Source organism: Poecilia mexicana, unplaced genomic scaffold (assembly GCF_051168715.1).
Source record: "Poecilia mexicana isolate PSO_F unplaced genomic scaffold, ASM5116871v1 scaffold_16, whole genome shotgun sequence".
Taxonomy (NCBI): domain Eukaryota; kingdom Metazoa; phylum Chordata; class Actinopteri; order Cyprinodontiformes; family Poeciliidae; genus Poecilia; species Poecilia mexicana.
In genome coordinates, this window is record NW_028263385.1 from 7,821,178 (window position 1) to 7,827,500 (window position 6,323).

The window sequence follows — 6,323 nt, forward strand, 5'->3', positions numbered from 1 at the left end:
ATTGTTATCCTTCTATCCCACGCTTTCGGAAAGATCTCAAAGTGTTTCCTGGCTTTCCCTCAAACTGGTCCCAGTATTAAACAGGTGCAAGTGCTTATTTATTACCAGTTCATTCTGGTTCTTTTCCTGCAATCGCAGGCTGTTCCTCAGATGAACTGGTGCTACCCTGGCTCCAACTGGAAATGGGCCAGAGGAAAGAGCTGCTGAAGGCTCTTGGTGAAAGGAGGCCAAAGACCCATCAAAATATTTTGACGGTCATGATTAAAGTTGAGTTATTTTAGTCTTTCATCTTCCAAATTTAAGGTGAGAAAAACATCTAAAAACATCACACCTCAGCGGCACTAAAAATAAAAATAAAAAAAAATCAATAAGCAGTGGAATAATCTAGGCTCTCTGCTTCTCCTCACTCTTTATTTCAATATCACCCGTCACAGAGTTTGATTTGTTCTATGGGCTGCATAAACTACTTTTACAGATTATATTTTAAACTGAATCCATAAAAAAAAAAATTCCACCGCAGTTCATAAAGACGTTGCCAGGTTGTGGTAAATCCTGCTGTAGACGTTGCAGTTGCAGTACTGCTGATCATGCCAGGGTTGTGAGGCATTCACAAACACTTGTTTGAAACACACTTAATAAATAAACCTTTACCCAGACATAGTAGGACATTTTATTGTAGGGAATGTGCAATAAATACTCTGATTTCACTGCAACTCTCCTCACAAACTCAGAAGACAGAACTGGAGAACTGACTCTAGAATCTGAAACAAGGTGGAAAAACCTTAAAAGTCTCTTATGTAGCTCCTCATCCTATACTCTCTCTTCAGCCATATGACTTTTAGCAGCACCACCATTACTGCAGATGAGACCCAATTGGTCTCCTGCTCCATTAAGCCATCACTTCTGAAAAAGAAACTTATACTTGAACTCCTTGGCTTGAAGCAAAGACACACCTCTGACCTGGAGGGAGAAATATACCTTTCAGAGGTCGAGAGCTATGGTTTCAGAGTTGGAGGAGCTTAATCATGCCTGGCTATCTCACACTCAGCTGTAAACTATTCTGATGTATGTTATTATGCTATTCACACGAAGCATATTTATCATATTTGCATTCATGGATTACTTTTTCTCTGACATCTCTTGTGTTTCTGAACTAAGTCATATCAGTTTAGCGTCTGGTGCTGCTGCTCCAATCATGGTATGGATCGTTTTCTGTGCAAGACGTCTTCTCTTCGAGACTTCATTTCCCGCAGGCTTGGAAACAAAATCAAAATCTGTCATAATGTGAAAATTGATTAAATCAATATTGAGCTTCATTATTTGCAGTATTGGCTGTATATAAATCCAGAGAGACTGCAGATGCAGCTTAACAGCTAAACTTTGTAACATAATGCATGACCCCAGCTCTGACCCCTGCATGGCAAAGGTCAACTTCCCATATGCATGTCTTGGTGGCAGTTTTCCAAACTATTCAACACAATGACGCATACATACAAGCACACGCTGAGAGAAGAGTGGGATGTAGGGCACATACAATTAGTCAGGAATGTTTGCTCCCCTCTCCGACTTCTCAATTCTCTCAGTATTAAAAATGACATTTCATTTTACAGTTCATATAGTTCAGAAGCTCATATATATATATATATATATATATATATATATATATATATATATATATATATATATATATATATATATATATAATCAGTGATTCTTGAGAATAGGGACAAAACAGGTCCTATGGATAAAGCATGAAATTTGAATAAAATATACACAAAATATATTTTTTTCAAATATCTAACTAAACTACCCTGGGTCATGTGAGCACAAGAATGTATATTTTTCTTTTTTTTGCTGAATATTTTTTTATTTTAAACATTGTAGTCGGTGGATGATGCCTGTAAAAGCCCTTGTCCAGGAGCAGAACTCAATACATTCTTATAGTTTAAAACAATTAAAGAAATACTAAAATTATATATTATGACAATTAAGTATAAGTAGTCATATAAATAATTATAAAAGTATCGATAAATTGAATTAAAAATAATTTTTAGATATTTTCCAACTCTGTTGAAATTTGTCCTTAGTTTTTGTCAACACCGTCAGAAATGAAAAGAATGTAAAAAAATCAGGCATTATTGGGGGGCACCAGAACTGCTGAGGACCCCATGACGTTGTCTTTTCTCTTCCTTTGCTAGGAGGGCTAGTTAGCTCCGGTCAGCTTAAGTTATTCTTTAGTTTTTTTCTTCTGTTTTATTCCTAAGTTGTTTGTCACAACCATGATGTGTCAACTCCATAACTGACAATTTACAAAACTTTGATGACATTTTGCGAAATAAAAGCTTAATTTAGGTAAACTGTAAAGATTTCATGGACCTGACGAGCTACAATATGGCCTCCTTCAGAATAACATCATATAAATTGAGGTAGTTTGGCATTTCGTCAACTCCGTCAGATGTCAACTCCGTCAGAGTTTTTCTGACTCTTTCAGTGAAATTGTTGTCAAATCTCACTTAATTGTGCAACTAATTCATTTTAATGTATTTTACATGAATTGCATTACTTCACATGTACCAAGTTTTTCATTTTACTCACTAGTTTGTCACCACCTTCAGTTCTGTGTCAACTCCGTCATGCACTGTCAACTCCATCAGATGGACTTTTTCTTGTTTTTTGTTTTAAATAATATTTATTTTATTTCTTGAGAAGCATTTGTCTGTAAATTGAGTAAAAATATCACTAATGGGGTATTTTAAAAATCATTTTAGATTTATTTTTGTCAGATGGTGATGACAAAGTTTTGGGTCAGGTCGATTAAAAATATATATTTTTTTTAAAAATTCGCAACTGGGAGCCTGTACCTTAGCATCTTCATATTTTCTAAACATTATTTGTCATATTTGCATACATAAGGTTGAGAAATAATAAAAAAAAAATATGGGAAAATTAAAACCCATTTTGTCCCTATTCTCAAGAATCACTATATATATATATATATATATATATATATATATATATATATATATATATATATATATATATATAAGAGAACATGATTCTGTTGTACCATCAACTGCATGCATTTCCAGTAAAATATACTGACTTTACTTATTTTCGCAAGTCACTCTGCTGTTCTGCAGTATTAGAAAAATGCAGCCAGGCAGCACTGAGAGGCAGAAGGGGAGTTATGGAGGTAAATAATTTAAGTAACTGAGAATATGGAAAGATACACTTGCTCTTTCTCATGCATGAATGCTCTTACATTTTTCATCCTATATGTGTAACAGAGATTTTTTACAGAGCTATGCTTTCAGATCTCACATCTAATAAAGTGGACAGGCCTGATAAGCCGATAAGGATCCGTCTGAGAGAAGTACCAGAGCTCCTTACTCACACATAAATAGTCAGGAGGCTGATATGCCAGGAAGCTGCAGTTGCTCTTTTTTCCGTTACAGCACATGAAGACCCTTCTGCTCTCATAATAATCATCACTAGAAGGATTTTTTTTTCTTCGTAAAAGAAGTTCAGAAGAGACATAAAATAAAAGCAAAAGTTTAAAAAAAAAAAAAAACATCTCTCCATGTGTGCTCATCCTCGTTGACCAAGGAAAATGCGCCTCAAACCCTGTTTACTCCACCAGCTGGAGAGAAGGGAGTGAATACCTGAGTGCGAGGAAGAGAAAAAGGAGGACAAGCTCAGCTACAATGGAAAAGCCCCATTAGTGAATCAGTGGAGCATAAGATAGTAATTATCAGGTGCACTCCTGGGACGTCTCTAAGTTGCTCTAACTGTCACCGCTATTACTATTACAACACACGAGGGAGCGCACAGAGGAAGACGGGACATAGAGAGGCGTAAGAGGGAATCGGGCAGGCATCACCGCCTGATGTAAACATGTTTTTTCTGGCACCTGTGTGTGTCTAACCTCAGGCAGTTGGGCATGTTTTAAAATTTATTTATTTATATTTTTTGTTGTTGTGAGAGTTGGGAAACAAAGGTCAACTGCGAAGAATGTGCTATACTCTTTCATTATGCTGCAGAGCTCAACACGCTCCCAGCTATGTGCGCCATTTCTGTTCGTCTTGATTTATTATATGTTAAAGACAGGAGCTGAGGTGTTTTTTTTTTTTTAATGTGTGGATAATGTGTTTTAAAGTGTAGATAGTCAAGAAAGACACTACAGTGTGTTGTTATTTTTTTATTTATTTTTTTTTCAGACAGCTGCTGTAATGCAACGTTAGCCAGTTGCAGGAGCCTGTAGCATGTATAGAAGTTCTCAGAGGAGGGAGCAACGCTCAACAGCTGCTCTTCATTCCTGCAGGCTTTTTTCTCCTGCTCATTCCTCCACTTTAAACTCCAACTTTCTTCTCTGATCCTTTCTTTTCGCTATCTCTCCTTCAGACCCCAGGGAACTTTTTTGTGCTTTTGGCGGTGCTTTAAAATCCAGCTCAGAATGTCTGCGAATATGAGAGGAATCGGAGTATTTTATACCAGACTTTATGGCTTTACTGGTGTTCAGATAAGTACTGCAGTTTATCAAGAGAATGTCTCTAGAGTTTCATTGCATGGTTATGCTTTGAGGGGACAGGCAAACAAAAAATAAGCCCCTTGAAATGATGACAAGATCAAAGTAATGTAACAAATAGAACACATCGCTTTAATTGCAAAAGTCTCTATAGGTTTAAACTGTCACATTTCAGCTCAGACAGCAGTTTCTATTAAAGTAAAACATTTCAGGCAACTTAAAAATATCCTCAATAAACTTGCAAAGACTTTTAAAAGGAAGACCAATACAATGAGGTGCATAATTGTTAAGTGAAAGGAAAAGACATGCTTTTCATGTTTATTTGTGCATTAACTTCAGAAGTCACACGTTGGCAGGACAAATTTTAGTCCTCCACAAATCTGAGAGCAATGTGTGCAAGGAGGTGCTTTGGTCAGATACACTGAAGTTATTTTAATGTATTTTTTTTGTTTGGAGGAAACTAATACATGGTATCATGTTGTGGGAGAGATTTTCTTTAAGAACAGGGAAAGATTAATGTAGATAAACACACGACGATCCTGGAATTACAGTCTGCAAATCAATTGACATGGGCAGAGCTCAGTCTGCCTGAGCACTTTCTATAAAGAATTGGCAAACTATTCTGCCTCTCAGCTTGCAAAGCTGGTGATGGCACAGCCCAAAAGTCTTTCAGCTTTGTTCACCAAAATGTGCTTCTATAAGGATTTGACTCAGGAGGGCTGCATGGAAATGTGTCACACAGTTTTCAGATGTTTGAGTAAAAAAAAAAAAAATTCTCAAAACCATGAATCATTTTCCTTCCACTTAACAACCATGAAATTGCTCGTATTTGCTTTGTCACATAGCATCCCGATATAATACACTTTGTGGAAATGTTCCAGGAATATGGGTGCTGTTGAAAGGCTCCATGAGACTTCAGGTTCTGACTTAGTGGATTTTCACTTTTTCTTTTCCTGTTCAGTGAAATTTTCAAGCCTTTAATGCAGCGTTCTTTTGAGGTTTGTCTTCGATTTTCAATAATCTTTGGGTCAGGGAACTGTTGTTACCATGAAAAAAAAAAAAAAACTTTCTCCTGCATTTCTTGCAGTACATGAAGGCATGCTAAGCACTGCCAGATATGTCACTCTTGGTTCACTCTTACTGTTTATTTTATTCAAATATTTTTTTGTCATTTGCCATTGTGCGTTCCTTGCAAGCCCTTTGATGTTCTATTATTGACATTGTTACAATAGTAGAGAATATATCTGATCAGTGTTGTACAAATTTGCATATTGTGCACAAGACTTCAAAGCTTCAATGTCATACAAGTGTGCAGGATGTAGTTGGCAGAAGAGTTTCCTAAAAATCTAATTAACTTGTTTTGGTTACTTTTAAAACAAAGGTCTGTTCTGATCTGTGTATGCTGCCTTCTTGTTTTGACACATTTGACAAAAATGTTACTGCCATAAAGCTGACCTGATTCTGAGAAAAGGTGACCTTTTACCTTTGTGAAGTGACAAACGCCTGAGCCACATTCAACAGTGCTTTAAAAAACAAGCTTACTCCTTGAATCTTTTCGCAGTAAAAGGTTCAACAAGTTTCAGGCTTTTTATTGGGATCTAATGAAAAACAAAAAGGATACATGCGTCACATTTTCTTGGAAATAAAAATATGTCACCGTATCAACCACTTGAGTCAATAATTTCCAGAACTAACGTTTTCAATGTTTTCTCCAATGACAGCTGCAGGTCTTTGGGGACAGCTCTATATTTTTTTTCTCTTTTTTTTTTTTTTTTTTTTTTGCTCGTTCTTGTTTGCA